This window comes from Chlorocebus sabaeus, chromosome 26, assembly GCF_047675955.1.
Source record: "Chlorocebus sabaeus isolate Y175 chromosome 26, mChlSab1.0.hap1, whole genome shotgun sequence".
Classification (NCBI taxonomy): Eukaryota; Metazoa; Chordata; class Mammalia; order Primates; family Cercopithecidae; genus Chlorocebus; species Chlorocebus sabaeus.
In genome coordinates, this window is record NC_132929.1 from 23,374,899 (window position 1) to 23,396,583 (window position 21,685).

General features: G+C 40.2%; 1 protein-coding gene across 9 annotated transcripts in view; it reads left to right on the plus strand.

Moving 5' to 3' along the window:
* Positions 1-14,503: 14,503 nt before the first annotated feature.
* Positions 14,504-21,685, plus strand: part of SEMA6D (semaphorin 6D) — a 56,223-nt gene continuing 49,041 nt past the window's right edge. For 4 of the 9 annotated variants that reach the window (XM_008016719.3, XM_073012142.1, XM_008016725.3 and 1 more), the window contains exon 1: positions 14,504-14,860. The gene's annotated coding sequence lies outside the window, so the exon portion shown is untranslated. Of the gene's footprint in view, positions 14,861-18,045; positions 18,188-21,685 lie in introns of those variants that run through there. The other 5 variants (XM_073012144.1, XM_073012146.1, XM_073012145.1 and 2 more) reach the window with 2 other exon arrangements.

Here is a 21,685-nt window from a genome sequence, read left to right on the forward strand (position 1 = left end):
AGCAACCAGAATGTCCTTCAGTAGGTAAATGGATAAACTATAATGCATTCAGACCATGGAATATTATTCAATATTAGACTGAAATGAGCTATCAATCTATGAAAAGACATGTGGGAAATTTAAATGTATATTATTAAGTGAAAGAAGACAATATAAACAAGCTATGTACTGTAGGATTCCAACTATGACATTCTGGAAAAGGCAAAACTAGGGACACAGTGAAAAGATCAGGGGTTGAGAGGGAAAAAAGGAGGGATGAGTAATCAGAACATAGGAGATATTTTTAGGGCAGTGAAACTGCTCTGTATAATACTGTAACAGTCGATACATATCATTATGCATTCATCCAAACTCCTTGAATGTACAGCACAAATAGTGAACTGTAATGTAGATGCAGTGTGTAAGTGTTTATACAAAAAGATAGATGGAAAGATTTTGTACGTAGCTGTATGTGAAAATGAATTTATTTATTAAGAGCAAAAATATGCTTATTTCAAATTTCCATGTACACCTTTTTCAAAAAGACACGGTCCATTGAAATAACCCTCCAAAAGAATTTCTGTAATCTATAGCAGGTGCACATGTTGTTCATCAAGTGCTTAATGTTTACTCGAGCTAGCCCATTAATTTTAGACCACTGCAGTATATGGCATGGGTGAAATTATATTTTTATAGGCTATACATTCATTTTATTGTACTTTGGGGCCTTTTGTAAAATCAATAAAAAACATTTTCATGCTTTTTTCTAAGACATGAATTACAAGCTTGCTATTTAAATATAAAGGTGCACATTTGCATAGTTAAATGTATGACATAGGCTGTAACTGTGATTTATGCCACAGTATCAATAACAACGTATTTTGGTCCAATATGCAAATTTTCATGTGCATCACTATTCCTGTGGAAAAAAAAATGAAAGGAATGCACTACACAGCAACCCAGTTTGTGACAATTTCCAGAAACTCCTGCAGAGAAAAATGATGACTGTGAAAAACAGTTCCGGTTCTTTGAATTTGCATTTGCATAAAGGAAAGTAGAAAATTAATATGATTATATAGATAATTCTAGCAAAAGAAACCACAAAAAACCCCTGCAATATCTAAATCAATAATGGAGATAAAAAGTATGGTTAGGTCCAATACTAAGCAATGGCCCAGTTCTCTCTCTTTTTCAGGGAAAGGGGAGATGGGGAGGTTTAGCTGTGTGTGTATTTACCATCTGATGTTGAAATATTTTGAAAAGTCTTACAAGGTTTCAGATTTTCTTAATAAAGATTAAATTGTCTGCTCATAAAATTAATTACTCTTAATGAAAGAAAAACCTTTCACAGTACATGGGGGTGTGTAAAAGAAAGAAAATTATCTGTTGCAAAAACCCAGGGATTTTTAATGTTTTGATATATAGCTTTACACAGACATACATACATATGCGCTCGTATACACAGTCCTCATTTTGCTTTCGTTTTTCAAAAATGGAAGCACATGAAATAAGCCCTTCTATAGCATATTTTTATCTCTCAGTATATAGTGGATGTCTGTCTGTCTTTCTTTTTTAAACTTTTTGTAGAGACAAGGTCTTAGTAAGTTGTCCGGGCTAGTCTCAAACTCTTGAACTCAAGCAACCCTCCTTCCTCAGCCTCCCAAATTACTGAGATTACGGTCATGAGCCACCATGCCCGGCCTACAGTGGATATCTTTCTATACATTAAATGTTAATATATACCATCACTTTATATTTTTAAAATATTTTGTATAGTTTTAATGTATACCATCACTTTAAATAGTGCGTTTTTGCTGCCAATCTCAGAATATACATGATAATTCATATTTTGGGGCCAGGAACAGCAGCTCACGCCTATAATCCCAGCACTTTGGGAGATCCAAATAGGCAGATCACTTGAGCCCAGGAGTTTGAGACCAGCCTGGGCAACATGACCAAACCCCATCTCTACAAAAAATTAGCTGGATGTGGTGGCATGTGCCTGTTGTCCCAGCTATCCAGGAGGCTTATGTGGGAGGACTGGTTGAGCCCAGGAGCTCAGTGCTGCAGTAAGCCATGAAGCCATGATCATGCCACTGCACTCCAATCTAGACAACAGAGTCAGACCCTGTCTCAAAAAAAAAAAAAAAAAAAAAATCTTGTCTTCCTGCATTGGTTAACACCTTCAAAATAATGGTAAATAACAGTAGCAATTGATGATTTATATCCATGGCTCTTATTTTCTTTTTTTTTTTTTTTAAAAAAAAAAAAAAAAGGATTCTTGTATTTTACCAGTAAGAACTGTTGGATTTTGAAATGAGAGGTTTACATTTTGAACATGGCAAAAAATTATCCTATTCTAGTTTTGTATAAGAGCTATAATCAAGATGTACTTAAAGTTTTTTTAGAAAGGTTCTATAATAGTAAAAATACATTCACTTTTCTGGTGAGCATCTTCGTGTTACCACTCAAGCCATCCATTCAATAAATGCATATTTAGCTGAGCATTGTCCTATGCACTCAGGATAAATATAAGGCCCACGCTTTCTAGCACAGTTGAAGGCAATTACTTTTACTCTGAAGCACCTATGGGAGACAGCACAACAGTGGGTCAGGAGAGCAATGGTACCAAACGGAGACAGGAGGACACTAGCGGGGCTTATTGTAATGGAGAAGGAAGAGTGGCAGATATGGCAGACATCGTTTAACAAAGCACTCCCAAGTGATTCTGATAAGGCCACCAAATTGGACACTGGACTTTGGTAATATCTAACTTTAATTTAGGGTTTTATAGTTTCACTTTATAAAGCTTACATGATGTTTTTACCAACATCATTTACTTTACCCCTAACAATAAACTTCACGTTAAACATTATCTCAACATTACCGAAGAGGAAACTGAAAGTTGGAATGTTCAGAGCTCAAAGCTAAGCCAAAAATCAAAACTTGTGCTCTTTGTACTTACCCTTGTAAAATAATTAAATAAATGTAATACATGGCTTAATAATATTCATAATTTTTGGCAGTGGGATCTAGAATTCATTCTTCCCTGATTTTTTACCCAATCTCTCTCATTTCCTCCTTCAACCAGAGAATCACCTCTTAATCACAACAGACCTTTCTAACCAGTGTTTTTCCCAATTCTTCTGAAGTACAGGGATATCCAAGACCAGTCCCCCAGGAAATTCCCCAGGTTCTTGACGCACACTGACTTGTGCTATCAAGAGGTAAGAGAGGAAGTGCTCAAATCAAGGCCAAACTCTGTGCTGCAGTACGAAGAATTTTGGCTTTCTATCAAGCCCTCAAGGCTTACGGTCATTACCAGGAAGCAAACACCTTCAGTGGATAGCCACACTCCTATGGCTTCCAATCAAGGGCAGCCTGCTCCTTCTCCAGAATGAAGACTGCTTCAGTCCCAGAGCCCGGGTCCTAATCTACTTCAGTTATAGAGCACACGTGAGAGACTGTTTGGGTAAAGGATGTTGTATTTTTCTGTCTCTTTGCAACTTAAGGAATATGAGAGGAAGGAAAGTGGTAGAGGGAACTCAGGAGGCCAGATCAGAAATTCAGTCTCTACTGAAAACTGCCCCAGATCTCACTGCTAAAGTGGGATCTTGAGAGCTCTCTGGCATATTAAATATTCATCAAAAGCCAAACCCTATTTTTTCAACATTTGACTGAATAAAAGTATAAATTTGTCCCATCTCTACTCTTGGATTGGTCAGTTATACATAGCACTAAATTACAGTTTTAATGAAGTCAGTTTAAAAGATGAGGAAAAAACCCTTTGTAGTTTACTCCTGCCTTTCATTTTCTCTTAATTTAATCATAAACTAAAGAGATTCATAAAATGTTTATGGAGAGTAATAAAGTCATATTTTTAATACAAAGGTTGCTTATGTAATTAAGCATACATTCTACGACATTCTATGTAAGTTGAAATGGTTTGCATGAAATTAACAAATACTTATATCTATTTTACTTCTCTCTGCATTAATGGCAAATCATAAAACAAAAAGAAAAGAGAAGTAAGTTCCTGGCAATGTAAGTACCTACAGTTTGCAAATTGAAACTGCAGATGCTGCTAAAGACTTTATCTTTTTCTTGGAAATGTTCCATTAAATTTAATTAGATTTCTCATTTGCTTTCCTTTTCACTCTGTCTCTCTCGACCTCTCTCTCTATATATATATATTTTTTTTTCTCTCTCTCCTCTAGATATTAGGAGAACACTATATAAGTTGTTTTAAAATGACCCGCATAATATGAATGAAGAAACAAATCACCATAAGAAAAAAAGTGCCCATTTTGTAATCCTATAACTATTACATGATAAATTGTCTTGAACATTCTGCTACGTCAAAGCACCCTAACCATTAAGTAATATCATGATGCTTACGATATCTATAGTCACTTTTTGTAAGTTTTCCCTTTCTAAATAAAATGGAAAACTCTGCTTAAATAATTAAATTATATCCTATATATTTCAGGGTTTCTTTTTTTTTTTTTTTTTTTTTGTAAAGAGAATTGGAGGTGATCTAATCTTTTATTGTTATAGTATTTTATCATCTGGCTGTCAAGATGTGATTCTTTTTCCTCTGAAATGATCCACTGTCTTTTATGTTTCATGTTAGCATTTCAAATTAAGTAAAATGACATGTTTACGTTGTCCAAGAAAATTGAGAGAAGATACTGAATTGTATTTCCCCAAGTTCATTTACACTTTAGCAGCAAATCTTGATGATCAGAGCCTAAGGATGCCTAAGTTTACATGGAGTGGTAATGGTTAAGCAAATTGATTTGGGTAATTTTTCAACCTCATCTACACCACACTAAGACCAAAGTTCTCTTAAAATTTCTGAAATAATGATTTTTATATAGTTTCATTAAAAGTTTTAAAAGTATCTATCAGCATTTTCTGTAAAAGTGTCAGGCTGAAAAGATATCACTAAACAGTCAGCTCAAAAAAGATAGTAGATAAAATATGATGAATTGCCAAGTCTGCGTTTCCTATGTTTGCAAGCCACCAGTAAGACTGCATGATTTCCAAGTTGGAGGACAGAGTCTAGGAATGTGAAGGATGAAGGGTTTCTTGTGCAATTTCTCCTGAGCACGTGCGCCTTCAGAAGGTAGATAGGCTAACCCGCATCACTGGATAAAAACTAGATTTCCTCTTACTTTTTCATATGTTTGTGGCTCAGGTAGATTTTGGTATTTTTCTGAAAAATATGTTCCCCTTGTCTACTGAGATAACTGTGTAATAATTTCCAGTTTTCTGCTGGGCTTCACTTCATGGACACCATGCCAGCCCTTTAAACTCCATTTACCCAAAACCATACTCAATTATCTCCCATTAACATTTTCCCCCTCATGTTTCTTTTATCAAAATTCAACTTTTCTTAAATTTGGCCAGACTAAGAAACTTGGAAAAATCTCCCACATCCCCTTCCCTGACACTCAACCATCTACCAACTCTGTTGTGTCTTCTGCTGTATGTTCCCACTTTTCTATTGATTTTACTTCCATTAAAGTTATCTTCTGTCCTGATTCCTACACTAGCATTCTTACATCTGAAACCTCTTGCTTCTCCAAGCTGTACCTCCTCTGGCTTGAGACAGCTTGAGAGCTGTCTCTCACTCCACAGCATTACAACCATCTTTTCCTAAAAAATCTGTCTTCTAAACACATGACGAGAACATTCAAACTCTAACACATGCCAATTAAGGAACTCGATACAATGATCTCCTCCTGTCTTTTCCATCACATTTCCTGTTACTTGCCTCCAAGAACACCAATCATGGCCCCAGTATACCATGCCCTATTATCCTCCCCTGATTCTGCTGCCCTCTCTGCCCAAAGTACCTCTGTTAGAGTTTCTACCTGTAGACATTTATCTTCCCATGTGACTCAGCTTATAGGCCCCCAGGTCATGAAGCTTTTACAACTTGCAGTATTACGCATTTCCCCTTGTCCTATACATCCAAAGTACATTTTCTCTACCTCTGGGTTTGGTATTTACAATATTCTGCTACATGTGATGTTAACTCTTTGCACATCTGTCTCTTCAGTCAGGTTGCATGTTCTCTCACTTATTATTCCATCCATCAGAAGTCTCCTGGGTTACTATCTCAGCCTCTAATTCTAGACAGTAATGATACAAAGACCTAGTTCCCTTTCTTAGGGAGCTCTGTCAAGTAAGTAATAAAACATGTTAATAAAGTTACATGGTGAGATAAGTGTAATAAGGAAGTCCAAAGGGCAAAGAATAGGGAGACAGTGTGATAAGCACCAGACTTAGATTCAGAAGACCCAGGTTCAAGGTCTGGCTCTGCTATATAACTGGGTTATCTTTATAATAAGCACATTTCCCGGTTTCAGCTTTCTCATTTGCAAAAGGAGCACCCCTACCACATAGTGCTCTATAAGGATCAAAATTAAATAGTAAATTTCCATTTGTGCTACCAGATCTACTCTTAATCCTTTTTTCCCTACTCCCTAGAGGTTGACCATTAAGGGCTACATCAATGGGCCTCCTTGCCCTTTGTCTTCAAGTGAGGTTGAACAAATGAAGAGCACCTGCAGGGGATCAGAAAGAGGGAAGAGAATGGGTGGTGATATTTATTTCCCCATCCCCTTCCTGCATGTCACCCCAGGATGAGAGAGTCCTTTGACTGAAAGACACAGCTGCTGCAAGTGGGTCCTGTCTACAGTCTTCATATCTCCAGGTTCTGCTGGAGCAATTACCTCCCTCATCTGGCTCCTTAGGACCTAGAGGTAGTAAAGGCCCCAGAGTAACTGGCCCTTATGGTCTCCCTGTACTCTACCCACACCTTAATAAACAGTCCCTTTATTAAAGGTTTCTTAAATTACCAAAGTCAAGTGTGCCATCTGTTCCCTGCCACGACTCCAAATGATAAAACTGCTTTTGAAATTTTAAGTTGCTGTCTAAATGCAAGGTATTTCTCATTTATCTCTGTGTAGCACTTTACACAAAGCAGATTGCTGCTATTAATAACAAATGGTGAAATGAATATATGCAAGAATGAATGAGTGAAGGATCCTGCCCCCTTCCACTTTAGTTACAGTCTTATGCTGGGGATATATCCTTGTCACCTTGATTAGATTTTGTAATGCCCTGATTTGATTTGGGAGGTCCCCTTTTCCCTTGGAACTCACTGTCTCTTAGACTATCTGCAGAAATGTCAGCCCTTGTATATTTCTAGTGGTTTAACTTGAAAGGGCCAACTTTGTTTCCAATTTCTAGAAATATCCCCCTTCTATAGGCTGCACATTTACTTGATATCAAAAATAGGTCACTTATTTGTTTATTCATATTTTTTCTTCTTCAACATAAAAACTGGCCAAAACAAAGTCAAAAGCAAGCAAATTGATTGTTCCTTTACTACGTGAGAACCGAGATCATATTTAAGGAGTCAGTAGTCCAGACTGGGGTAGTTTTCTCAAAGCACAATAAATAAACATCAGGCAAATAACTTCCTCTGCTGCCCCCTTTTACAAGCAAAAGCCTAGCCAATGACTGGGCAATTGGATAGCCTAACCAAAATATCTAAACAAAATAAATCACAGAATCCAGTAGCTTGATATTTATGAGGAACTGAAATAGTGGCTAATGGATTAGCTTTTTATATTAAATTAATTTATTTCCATCAATTATAAATTATCCTTGTCTCCTGAATGCCCACCTATCTCAATGATATAGGAGACAAGCGTTTCTTCTTCTTTTAATATGACAGTTACTAGGGTTGATGGCTTACAAATGAGAAACCGACCCCTGGAAATTGTCTTCAGAAAACAAATTTTTGAGTAAACATATTTAATAGTATGCCTTGGAACTGAGTAGGTATTATTCATTAGCAAATAATTGCATAACTGGAATTCTTAATTAAAATTTGTGACGAGAAATGAATCTGTTTACTTTATAATTATGACCCAGAAATTCAGAACGTATTGTGCTAGTTTATGAACATAATTCCAAAGATTTTATTATAGCAAAATAATTCATAAAGCCTTAAACAGAAACTCTTGGAGTAAAAATACACACACACGCGCGCACACACACACACACACACACAACGTGTGCAATGATATAGTGGCAATAAGATTTGAAAAGCCAGCCATCCAATACAACTATAACCAAATATTCAAATTTAATGGGTGCGTGATATTGTTAAAAACCTCTAACCAGTCCTTCTACACCTTTTTGGATTTTCCAGAAAAGCTCTCAGCCAAACAGGTTTTCATTTTAGCTGTACTGTAAGTGAAACACAAAGGCAGACGATGGCAAATTCTGCGAGGCTCCTGTTTTAAGCTTTCCTTAAAAATATAAATTTGAAGTGATCTTTTCAGCATATATCACAATTCAAACTTCTAGAAGACAGCCACCAAGGAACATACACCCTAGCAATTGTCAAATGAATCAGATAATGTTTAACTCTAACTTGGTTGCCGGGGCCAACCTACTAAGAAAGTTTGTTGTAAAAATGTATAGGCCTGAATTATTTTTACTCGCTGCCTGGCAATTGATTAGGTTTGAAGGCCAGAAGGGTTTGGGAACCAGAACTTGGGCAGTACATTTTGTGGAACCAAACAAAAGTTAAACACACTAAGTTTCTCTTAAGCCTCCTTCTAGGACATAAATGAACCCCCCCTCCCCGCCCAGTAACTGGGACTGGTGGAAGGAGCACTTCTTGCCACTTCACCACAGCTTAAGAGGGCATTTTGGACTTTAGACAACCCCTATTATTAAAGCTGAACTCTTAATAGTGTTTGCTTTTGATTTTTATCCCAGAACATCAGCTTCTTCCTGTCCCCAAAACACACACCACCCTTTACTCCCTTACATATTAGCAGTGTAATTTTAATAACTTCAATATGTTAAACGTTAATAAAATGTCCATAATGGTGAACATCCTATCTGAGAAGGCAAACAGGAAAGAAAAGATTGTTTTCATTTAGTGCCTTTTACTTGGAAAGATGGAAATTACCCAGAATTCTGTTCTCTTTTCCTTAACCAGTAGGTGGCACTAGTGGTTTCTGGCAATGAATCAGCTCTCTGTACCTGTAATGTAGGGGTTTTTGTGTGTAAAACATTCAATGATTAAGATTTGGGGGGAAGATGAGGTGGTTGTGAACATATGGCCCTAAACAGTAATTGAAACATTTATAGCTTAACCAAAGAGGTTTATTTTAATATAAATTTGCATGGTATGAAATAGGTCTTATTATTATTTACAAGTGATTAAGAACAGTTATATGAATAATAGAATGTATATAATATACAGAGGTTTAAACTATGCTATGAATCCTATTGCAGATGTCCTTACACTGGATTTTATGTGACAAGCAAAAATTATTTAAAATTTTGACATTGAAGCACACATTTACTTGTAGTCTAGCTTTGAATATCTGTGGGCTTTTACATTTATTTCCTGTGGTATCCAATATATAGTTTTTAAAACTTGTGCTTATACCATTTTTCATAGAGTGGTATACTAGAAAAAAAATAAGGATTGAGGGGCAAGGAAACCTGGATTAGAATCTAGGTTACCACCTACTAGGGCAGAAAACCCTAATAAGATAGTTATTTTAATCAAGCCTAGGTTTCTTTGTTCATAAAATGATGTCTGTCTCAAAGAGCTGTGGTGAGAATTAATACTATTGTATCTGGCCAGGATCTGGGATGAAACAGGTATCCAGTCAGTTCCTTCTCCCTTTGTTGGTTTGAATTTTAAGGTTGGCAGAAGCAAATAATAATAATAATAATAATAATAGGTGGGGAGGTTTGTTTTTAAAAACCAAGTTTTAAGTATATAATTTTAAAAGTAAATAAACTATTTTAATTCTCTACCACTTTTAATTAGTTTCATTATCTTTCTCCTTGGTTAAGACATTCTAATATGTAACAGGTATTATTCAGCTCCAATCCTTCAAGGTCAGACGCTTGGTTACTGTACATTTGTAGAGAGAAGTCTGTCAGGAATTTGGAGTCTCAGTTCCTTTTTGTTGGGACGTAAGCTGGCATTCCAGTATCCTAAGTATTCCTTTTCAAAGTACAGATAAGCACAATGAAGTGACTGACCGAGTTGCCAGCTTTTTGTATGACCCACCCTTCAAAAAGTTGGTTTTGCTTCTGTTTGCTCAAAAGATCTTTGATAAAATGATGATAGTCTTCATATCGCTTGTCTGTTTGCAAAAGAGCTAGTGTTATTAAAGGCTGTTTGCTGTTCATCTTTCTTATGGAAATAACAATACTTTTTTAAAGCCTGATTCTTATTTGACTTGGGCACTCAGTGTCCTTCCACACAGTGACACCTACAGAGTCATTAGCAAAATTAGATAAGTAACTGATTTATTAGTTCCATAAATGCACAGTGTATTCCCTTTACTCTGAGTGTAGAGCAAAAATTATTCATGCTGAGGTAGAATAATCAAAATGGTTTTAAAAAGCACATTTTTATCATTCTAAACATAAGCATTGCTATGGTGGTATACTATCATAGTACATAATAATAGAAATGAATTATGTCAGTAAAATCTTGAGGCTTAAGATTTACCATGATAAATATTTTTCATTAAAGTGAAATATCTTGGCAGAGTCACTTTCATATGCAGACTATTGACACAAGGAGGCCAGCTGTGCCTATGCAGATGCCGAGATTTGGGTCTATGTTATTAATGATTTATCATGTCATGGAGAGCTTAGATTAGTTTTGAAAGCAATCCCTTGCCACAAAAGCACTTTCTATAATGTGCAAACGCAAGGAATACTATATGTGCATTCCAAATTAAAGTAATCACAGAAGCTGTAGCAACCTTTGAAATTTCAATACCTCTTTTTATTTGGAAACATGAAATTCTACATCCTAAATTTTATTATTCATTAAAATTCATACAAAATGTTATTTCATATCAACTGGATAGTGAGTGGTATGTGTATCAGAATTAATAGACATATACACATAGATAAGAAAATGAAGGAGATGGAATGGAACAAAAATTTATTGCAAACCTATTGTGTAGCACAGACTTTTGCCCTTAATCTCACATTTAATGTGAGGTTGGATTAAGTTTCGAATTCAATTCTGCAGGATTCCAAGATGCTGCTGCCTTCAGAGAATCTATAAAAGCATTGTTTAATATTTATTCAGTGCTTGCTTTGTTCCAGGTCAGATGCTAAACACTTTACATGCGTTACCACATTCCGTTTTTATAAAATCCATTTGAATATTATTATCATCATCCCTGTTTTCCAGATGAGAAGACTGAAGCATGCGTGACTATATAAATTATCCCAAGTCACAAGTCTAGTGAGAGGAGGAGCCTGGATTTCAATCCAGACTAATATTCCGAAGACTTCATTATCATCTATTGCTATTAACTACCATTACAACTAAGTAAGGGATAGAATTCAACTCCTACTTGCTTACTACTTCTGTGATATTAGGCAATTCATTTAAACTCTCTAAGCTTCAGTTTTCTCATCTGTAAAAATGATAATGATAATAATAATAATAGTACTTACCTTGTGGCATTGTTGCAAGTTAATATTTGTAAAATGCTTAGAACAGAGTTTGGGTGCATATTAAGTACCAATGTTTTGTTTAATAACTAACAGTTAAGAAGTTGTACTTTCTGATGACTGATGAACTTTTATTAACAATTACATACACAGATTTTCTGTAATTTTCAGATGACTGTTATGCTTCAAACTAGACTGTAAACAAAATGACTACTTTCCACTGATGGGAAATGTATGTAGATAATGTTTAAGCATAATCACTAACCACGTAAAGCGTTGAGCCCTTTACAATTTCTTCCGGTGAAAACGGTCAATTATCTCCATTCATCCATACCTTCCTTCTTTTACTCATTTAACAAACATTCTCGTGCCAGTACTTTGCTGAGCCCTGGGGACACAGGGTGAATAAACGGAGAAGCATCCAATCTAGAGCTGACAATATTCTCTGGTTTAGCACATAAGGGAGTGTGAGAAAGTCATAGGTTCCATTATTAGATCTGTTTAACAAGTATTTATTGGGCGTCCATTACATGCCAGGCACTGTGGTAGGCACTGGGACTGTCTAGGTAAATAAAGATTTCTGTTGTTAAGGAACGCCGAGTGGGGAAGACATGCTAAATCGGTAATTCCCCTTCAATTTACTTAATTACATAAGTGAACTGGTTAGGGGAACACGGAGGAGAAGCACTTATGCCCATTGCAGGGGCTAGTGGGATGAGGCAAGTTTTGACATTTAAACAAATTGTTGGCTAGAAGTCAAGAAAAGCAGAAATTAAACTACATACCAATATGGGGATGGAGTACCCAGAAAGCAGAGACACCATGAACCAGTGTGGCACAGTGGTCAACTGCAAGTTTCTGGGTAATGCTAGCATCTAAAGCGTAAGGTAGGGAGGGGGGGAAGTCAGGCTGGAGAAGCAGGCAAAGCTAAAAGGTTAAAAGTGTGTAAAATCAACTGATGAGCCCAAATGCTAATAAACCACAATAATGGTAGCTGCATAAAGAGACTTCTTAGACTTCTTTCCACTAAAACCCAAATAAAAGGAGCGCTGTTTTCCTATCAAGATTCTTGGAAACAGGGAAATGATAAATGCTTAAAAGTAATATTTTGGTCTTGACCATTCTTACCATGCCACAGTGAAGAGCCTACTTCCCTACCTCTCATCCCCAGCAGGCCAAATATAGGGATTGACTCTGAGGTCTTCACTGATATGTAGACTGAAAACATATCTAATCCATGACTTGAAATGACCTACCAGCATATCTGCAATCTAAAAGTTTCTTTTTCCTGGATTTAGGAACTCAGTCTAGGGCAAATTGCACTCTTCGGGTGGCACCCTGGAAAGCTGGTCATTGTGGAATTTTAGCAAGGAATTTAGGAATCTCCAGAATTGATTTTTTTTTTTTTTTTCATCTTTGCTGCTACAGCAGACGCAGGACAACTCAAGAGCTTTCTGTCTCCAGGTGGGTGGCGATTTGATTCCTCATCAAGTCAATGGCCACCCCCTTGCAATCTTTATGCAATGCACAGTATCCTCTGCCTGCAGAGAGGCTTGCTCCCTTGATGGAGAAAATACAGAATAACTGGACGCCAGGAAACAGGCACAGCTTTCTGGGTCAGAAGTTGGCTGGGGAAGGGCCCTGACTGCCAAGTAACTTGCAATGATGTCAGAGCCCAGCACAACCAGAAAACACCAACTAGCCAGCCAACAAAAGACCTAATAACAGGAAAAAAATCACAGAGCTGTGTTGCCAAAGCTGTTCTTTCCGCCCCCTACTCTTTTCTTCTAATTGGAAGAACAGCAGGAAAGAGTCTATATTTTAAAAGACTCCTCATCCTTCTCTCCCCTTCTTTCCTTGGCTTACACAGTGTTAACTAGGGAGGAAACAGTTCTCCGGATGAATCCCGCAGCAGTTGCTGGGGGTGTCTTTTTTGAGTTCCTTTTCAAGGCTGTCCTTGGAAGTTTCAGAAACAACGAGGACCAGGGTATTTTTCCTAAATGTAAACATGTAACTGTGTTTGGGAGAAAGCAGGAACCATTGAGGAAAGGAAGTCCTTTCTGCGTCCCTCTCTTCTCTGTTTCACGGTAATTAACCATACTCAAATGAAAATTAAAAGTTTGGCGGAAAAAGCTCTCTTCTTTCTTTTTCTTTAAACAGGGGCATCATGGTTCATTCTAACCATTTAGAGCCCTCAGTGATCCATAATTCAACTGGAAATTAATAAAACACAGCCCGTTCTTGGAAATGAAGTTTGAATTAAAATCCTCTTGTTTTGGAATATGTGACTTTTTTTCCCCTTTCATTTGTGACAGTCAATTTTAAATGATGCCACTTCAAGGACATTTTCATTTCTCCCACAACATATTACACGAAACACTTGCCTGTAAAACCGGCTCATTAGCCTGCAAAATTATACTGTACAGAATGGCTTTCATTCAAAGTAGAAATGGGATTTTTAGTAGGCAATTTCTGTATTTTATAAAGATAAAGCAATGTTTGATTGCTTCTTCCCAGCTGTTTTGCTTAGTGGTTATAAAGAGAAATGGAGTGGGGGGAGGTAATGTGGGGGCGGGTTTGTAAAGATGTGCTTAAAAAATAAATCCTACACTGGAAAACTAAGGCAGAACTTCACGGAACAACTGCGTCCCCAGCTCTCCTGGGCTGCAGTGATTTGTCCTCTGGGTGTCTGGAGGAAAGCTCTGAAAGAAGTGAGCGAGAGGGAAAAAGAGGGAAAGAGGGAGGGAATCGAAAAGGTTGCTTCGCAGGCTGCAGCACCCACCGCGAGCTGGATGACTGAGACACTGGGAGTTGCTGGAAGGAGCAGCTCCTCAGAGGTGGGGAGAGGGAGGGTGCGCAGCAGAGCGCCGGAGAGGAGGGACGCGGAGGCCACCGAGGGGTCAGCAGAGCCGCGGCGCCAGAGTGGGGGCCTCCAGGCGGCGCTGGCCACGGCTCACCCGCGAGGGCGAGCGCGCCCGGCCGGCCGCGCCTCCTGCCGTCCGTACCCGGGGGTGGGACCCGCGCCGCGAGCTGCCTAGTGCGTGAAGGGAGCCAGGCTCCGGCTCGCCCCATGGATTGACTTGGAGATGGATCGAATTACACCATTTGCCGTGCATCGGTTTGTTTTGCTCCTGCTCTGTCCGGCGGCGGCGGCGGCGGCGGTGGCTGCTGCTGCTGCTGCTGTAAGGGGTGGTGGCGAGTTTCAGGATTCTATCAAGAAAGGCAAGACCTAAGGAGACAGAGGGATATCTATTTTTACAATATTTTTCTTTATTTTCTTTCTTCCTTGCGCGTGGCAAGCTTTTTTTTTTTTCTTTTTTCTTACCAGCCTCCCCCCAATGAGGTAAGACCGTTTTGAACAATTTGCTAATGCTCTTGTGGCGCCCGGTAGGGGTCGGAACCTGAGATCGCGTATCGGGGGCGTGTGTGTGTGTGTGTGTGGCCAGTGGACGGCTGATTTCTTTTCCAAGCTGCTCTCTGCCTGCCGTGTAAGGGACGCGCGAAAGGCTACAGAGGTTTGGCGGACGCGTCAAAACTGGCAAAGCTGGCGGCTTAGGGGGAGGGGCAAGTGGACTTGGAGGCCCTCCTCCACTGTGCACCCCCTTGGAAAAAAAAGCGGAGGGGGCACCAAGTAAAAGTTTCTTGCCAGGCAGAGCCAGCTCGGCGTCCCCTACACATAGTTGGGGGGAGCAGGGGTTGCTTCGGTGCCGGGCACGGCGTCTCGAGCCAGCCGGAGAGAGCTGAGCCAAGGCCGAAGGAGCTGCCGCAGGCTTAGCCGCCCCTCCCGCCCGTTGGCCCCGGAGCGGACGCTGGGACAGCCGGGGTCTGGCAGCTCCGGCCCGGCTAGGAGCGGGCGGGCGGGCGAGCATTATTCGCCTGCGTCCTGGAGAAGGGGCGCAGCGCTGCAGCTGAGGCCGGAGCAGCCCCTCGCGGGCGCAGGGTACCTGTCAGTGAGCCCCGGGATTGCACGGCCCCCGGGTAGTGCTTGCCGGCGAGGGGCAGGGACTTGGGTGACTTGGCCACCCCCATCCCCGGCCCCCCGGGCCCGGGCACCGGCTCCGGCCCGGAGGGCGGCCACTTCCCACCGTCCCTCTCCCCCTGCTGGCAGAGCGCGCTGCGGGCGGACTCCCGGGGCCCGGAGCTGCCCACCGCCCACCCCACCTCCCACCCGGCGCCCAGTGTCTCCTCCCGGCCGCTCTCCCCAGCAACTTTCCGTGCTTTGTTCCCCGGCTGGAAATGCTTTACGGAAGCGTCTTGGACAGGGTCTCCGCCAGGCGGCAAGAGCTCGGTTCTGAGATGTGTTACGTTCTCATCTCCCCATCAATTATGGATGGAAACAAATAAGGAAGAGTCAATTTTGCATGAGCCCCTTCTCCGGCTGCAAGAGGCGTCCCGCAGCCGGGAGGGAGCCGCCGCTCGCGCCGGCAGCCGCTGGCAGGGGCTTGGTGAGGAGGAAGGTAGGGAAACTTTTATTTCCCGTCTTGACAGCGGTGTTGTTTTTCCCTGGTCTGCAGAAACTGACACAGCAGCCGCCTTCCTTGGGTAATTTAGGAAGGCTTGAAGCTTTCTCTGTCATGTGTAATTCTTGGATTGAAATGAAAGGTCATAAAGGACTTGAAAGTGTGGACGAGAATTGGGTTTCAAAAATTTGTGTTCCATCCACTCTTGGGACCACTGCTGTCAGGTGATTGTTTAAATCCTGAACCAGGGAGCTGGCGGGTCTGGGGGTGTGGAGGGGTACTGAAGTCCCGGTATAAATCGCAGCGTTTGAGGAACTTAGGGCAGTACTCCGTGTTCTGGGGTGACCAGTCGGTAACTGATGTTCCAGCATCCCGAGCCCTCAGCGCCGTCAGCTGGGTGATCTCACACAGAAGGCGCAGCACATCGTTACTATAGATATATAGACTTCGTCAACAGCCATTGGACCTTCTGTCTGCCACTACAGGGGGGCTTTCCTTTAAAAATAACTGTGGCGTTTCCTGTTACTTGGGGTGAAAGGGCAATGAGTAGGACGATTTTTCCCCAAAACTTCTGGCCATTAAGAATTTTAAGTCTGTAGTAAAAATTATGGGTGCTTTTTAAGGTTGCCCTTCCCCCTACTTGATATTTGGGGCTATGAAGTGGATTCTTTTGTTTATTCCAAAGCTGAAGTCCCAGGGAAAGGTCTAACATTTTTCTAAGCTGGTTTGATCTCTGTCCCTTAGAATAGGAAAAATACTTGTTTGAAGAAAATTTTCAAGGTTTCTTCCTTGTAGTATTAAGAAATCTCATCTCAGACCGCTCGAGGAAAGGATTTTACTATCCTTTGGTGGCTTAAAAACAATAGGTTTTGATACTGGTTTACTCATGCTGTTAAAAAATAAATCCCCTTACTCTCTTAGGTGTCTAACTCAGGAAATTAAGTTGTGTGTAGTCATGTTTAATGTAGTGAGTGACAGGCATATTCTGTCAAGCTGGCAGATATTACACAAACATTTACTCTGGTTTAGATAAATAGAAATTGCCAGATAAGCCCTGAGATTTGGGTCTATATTACCATGAACCTAAACATCTAGAGATAAATAAACCATAGCTCAGTCATAGCTGAGTTTTGTTTTTTATAGTTACTGTCTGTGCTTTGTTTGGTTTAGGTCTCTAGAATGTACTTCCAGAAAGACAGTTAAATAGATAACCCCAAGGCTTCCACAATGTGTTGTTGAGCAGCCTGTTTTCTTCCATTGGCACATTTTGTTAGATTAACAACCAGCAACTATTTCTTACTGCATCCTACAGAATATTCCTACCTGGCCTTATTTCTAGTAGGGATGCTATATCGATAACCTTTTTTTTTTTTTTTTTGGAACGTTTCTGTGATTCAGGAGAGTATGCCAGAAATATTGTGACTTCTTCATCACAGACAGCTGGTTAACTTGAGTTTGATTTAGATTTGTGGGCATTCTGCCCTCTTCCTCTTCTTTCTCTCTTTTTTTCTTTTGGTGCCCTTTAATAGCACCATCTGGTCATGTCTCCCCTGGTTTGATGGGTTGATGGATTTGAAAGATGGCTGTGATGTAAATCCCTTAGTCCTTAGAGTGAGGGCAGCTTAGAAATCCAGAAGACTTCAGTTCTCTTGCTTGCTGCATGCACAGAAAGGCTCTGTCCAGTAACTGTGATTGGGGTAAGCAGGCCCCTACATCAATGTCGGGGTTTCTATTGCTTGAAAGGCCACAAGCAAGTAAACAGGAATCAGAGCCTTGATTCACAAAGATGGCCATAATTGCTAAAGACTTACTGAAACTGGAGAAGTTCTTCACTTCTTGCTGCTCCATCATAATAAACCTTGGTAATTAGCTTAGTCATTGTTCTTGCATGTGAGTTTCACTAAGATACAAAGAGTGAAAAATGCATCTGAAATAGGGTCATTTTTCACCCTTTTGATGCGTTTTATGCAGAGTTAAGAGCCTGGCTGAATGCCTAACCATTAGTAGTGTAACCATAGGAGGTGAACTCTTTCCTTGGCATATTGCGAGATAAAATATTGTCTTTTATTTTAATTAATAGACTTCAAGCCTGCATATTCTAGATGCCTTTCTAGAGGAAGCAAGAAGCAGTTGGGGTGTGCCAACCAGGCAGTATTTATTGAATATTTATCACTTGCAAGGAGCTGTGCTAGCCAGTGTTCCAACACCAGGTGAGCCAGATATGTTTCTCTTGTATTTTCAATTGAGCAAAAATAAAAAGAAATAAAGGATGGGAAAACAGACCTTTTGACAAGACATGTAGATATGCTCCTTTCTTTAGAAGTGTAGTATTTTATCCTAGAGATTTTAAAGCAAGATTACCCATATCAGATACTTGCAGTGGTGCAGCCTACCTGCCTTTAACACTAGTGAATGATTCAATGTACTGTTAGTGTAATTCATGCATTGAATCTGTCCTTAGAGTGAGAGATCTCACTTTCTGTGGCTCATGTGAATGGAGACTTAGTGTTAATATCTACCAAAGCTAGTGTCTTAGGTTGCCGCTGATTCTGTGAACAGCTGCCAACTTCCAATTGGGAAAAAAAAAAGTGTTCTGATTTATTCCCATGACACACGGAGAGAATAAAAATCACATAACTATTTTAAACATACCATAACACTTTCTAGTTGAGGTGGCTATTGTCGGGCGGAGCTTTCCTCCTCACACCCTGACAACACTGGCAGTGCCACTGACAATTGAAGCTGCTTGCATTTCTCCCAACAGGAAAACTACTAGACGTTCTTACTTTGAAAAACAACCATTTATGTAACCAAGGGCGATCAAATCAGTGGTCCACACAGATACCACATGAGGTGTACTTATTTCTCAAACTTTCCTTTTCTATTAAGCTTTTGTTAACTCACCCAGATTAGCATTTTAACAACCCTGAAGTGAACTTCTGCCATTCTCTCTACTTGGACACAGTATGTAGATCATCCATCATCCTGTCCTTGGCTACAACAGGCTGCTGGCTCCATCACCATTTGGAGCTACACGGAATCCATCCGACTGTGAACAGCACAGCTGGCTACAGCCATTTTTTCTTCCACACCACTGGCAGTATTGTCTGACTGTGGTAACTAAAGTTAACACCCAGAACGGGAAGTTTCCATTGTTTAGCAACCTGTCCCAGGCCCCTCATCCATTTCTGGGGTCACACCTGCTGAAAGGCCCTGCCACCTTGCAATCGCGTGTTCCATTTAAAAGGAGGCTTGCCCCAACCTTATACCACCACAGAAAGATTCTTGAGGCTTGTAAGATCAAACCACCAGAATCACAGAATTAGAAGGAGTCATTCAGCCACCACTCATCTTACACCTTCAGAACTTAAGTCTACTTGAAAAGGGGAAGAAAGGAATGGAGTAGCCTTCAGCCTGTGATCCCAAATGACTGAAGACAGAAAAAGACCTACCTAGTTTCTTGGTGAACTGAGCATGTTATTGCTATATCCCTTTTCACAAAGAACATGCAATGTACCTAAATATGGGGCCCGTGTCTACTAGTGCCCAATACTTTCTGTCGCCTTTTTTTTTGTTTTGTTTTCTTCTTTTTACTCAATAAGTTATCTGTTATAGTGGCCATTGCTTGTTAAAGCAAGAATAACATGAATTAGCTGGCTACATCTGTAGGTTCTGTTGCCAAACTTTTTTGTTTGGATGTTTAAACTTTCATAATTAGGAATCTAGTTTTTGGAGATTGATGTGTCAAGGGGAGACTGCCTCATATTGGGTGTGAGTTAGCATGTAGTCTTCTCTCCATAACATTTACTAGTGAAATCAGCCACAAAACATCTGAAGGATGATGGGGATGATGATGGAGGCTGAGGAAGAAGAGGAGAAAGCAGCAACCACAATACTAAACACTTGATGTTAGCTTACTAAATTCTAGGCACCATCCTAAGATCTTTATATTGATTATATCATATAACCCTCAGACAGCTCTGTAAGGTGAATTATGTTATTTTCACTGCTTTATTGGGAAACAAAGTAAGGTACTGAGAAGCTGTCATTTTCCTGAGGTTACACAATGGAAAGGTGGTAGGGGCAGGATTTGAACTCAGGCTTCCCGACATCTCTGCCCACTTTTTCACCACTGCGCCGGATTGCTTCCAAGAACACAGACCATCCTGCAATTTTCTGACTTCCTAATATTTCTGACATTTGTTTTTCAATGAAAAAGTCATGATTTGGGGGAAGATTGCATACTGAGTGAAATGATACGTACACTGTGGATATGCTCTTGAAGCACCATCTTTTTTCTAATCTAAATCCTATTGTTATACTTTTTAATTTTTTATTCCGATTGGCCATATAATTATTACATACCCTTCTTTTCAAGCATCCTAGAACGGTATCTTCTCCCACCATTTTTCTCCATGTTAGGCTTTCCTGTCCAAGATTACAGTGGCATAGGACAAATGGCAATATTCATCACTCTCCACCAAAAAGTGCTTCTGCGTCCGGGTGCGATTGACATTCATTTCCCTGATCTTGGCAGGTGAAGATCCATTACGTATCTTTGTCCCATTTCCCAGGAGTATTTATGGGCCCCATCAGCAAAGACAGTGAGAGCTGCAGCTGTTCAAGCATTAGTGACACCAGTATGGAAAGTGTATTACTGAAGTTAAAGTCTCTATTAGATTGTACCATACATTTTTCTTAGTTATGATGGAGGGAAAATCTTTCAATCTATGTGAGTAATCACATACATTGTTGAGAAATTCTCTCTCATGCATCAGCATTATTTTTTGTTCTTTTTAATTCAGGATCTCTATGAGAGGAAACAAAGGGAAATATGCATGACCACTACACATAATACTGAAATGTAAGGTTCTCAACATATATTTACAGGAAGGAATATGGGTTTTTAAAGCCCAATATGTTGATACATATATAATAAGGCCTCAGGAAGATCTGCAATTACTTAGCCTATTATTGGAGTCTGTACTTAAAAATAACGTCAGGAGATTCTACTCAGCTGAGGAACTGGCACATAAGAACCAGAGCAGACGAAGCTCTTTGAGAAAATAACACTTCCACTCCCCAGGAGCAGGCTGTCAGGAAAGCAGGGACTGAGATTCCCCTCTCCATTGGCCTACGCCTCACTTGTTATTATAAGGGTCTTTGCAAGCTTTTTTTTGGTCTACAGAGTTGTCTTTATTTATCAGTAGGTCCTCAAGCCTCCTCTGGGTAATTGGTGGATAAAATAAAGATGTTTTTAAAAGCTACAGAGGGAGAAGAGGAGACAGAAGAAGGAATAAAGAATGTTGCAGTTGTTCTTGCCATTGCTGGCAGTAACATTTGTTCATTCGGCTAACTTTTACCCTGGGTCTACTCTGTACAAGTGGGTACAGAGCAGGAGAGGGCTCAAAGAGGAGCATCACACAGTTCCCGAGGTCAGGGATCTCACTGAGTACTGTAGGAAAAACAAGGTGTACAAATAGCTGAAATGCTGTGTGTTTTAAGTGCCAGAAAAGATATACACAGACTTAGGGAAATTGAGAAGAGTGAGAGGTTATTTCTGGTGAGGGTGGTCAGGGGAGGCTCTGTGGAGTCACTGATATTTGAGCTGGTTCTTGAGCTAGGTAGGATTTGGACAGGTGGACAGTGAGGGGTGGTGGGGGAGGTGTTGAGAGGGAGGGAATTCCAGGCATACAGAACAGCTTAGG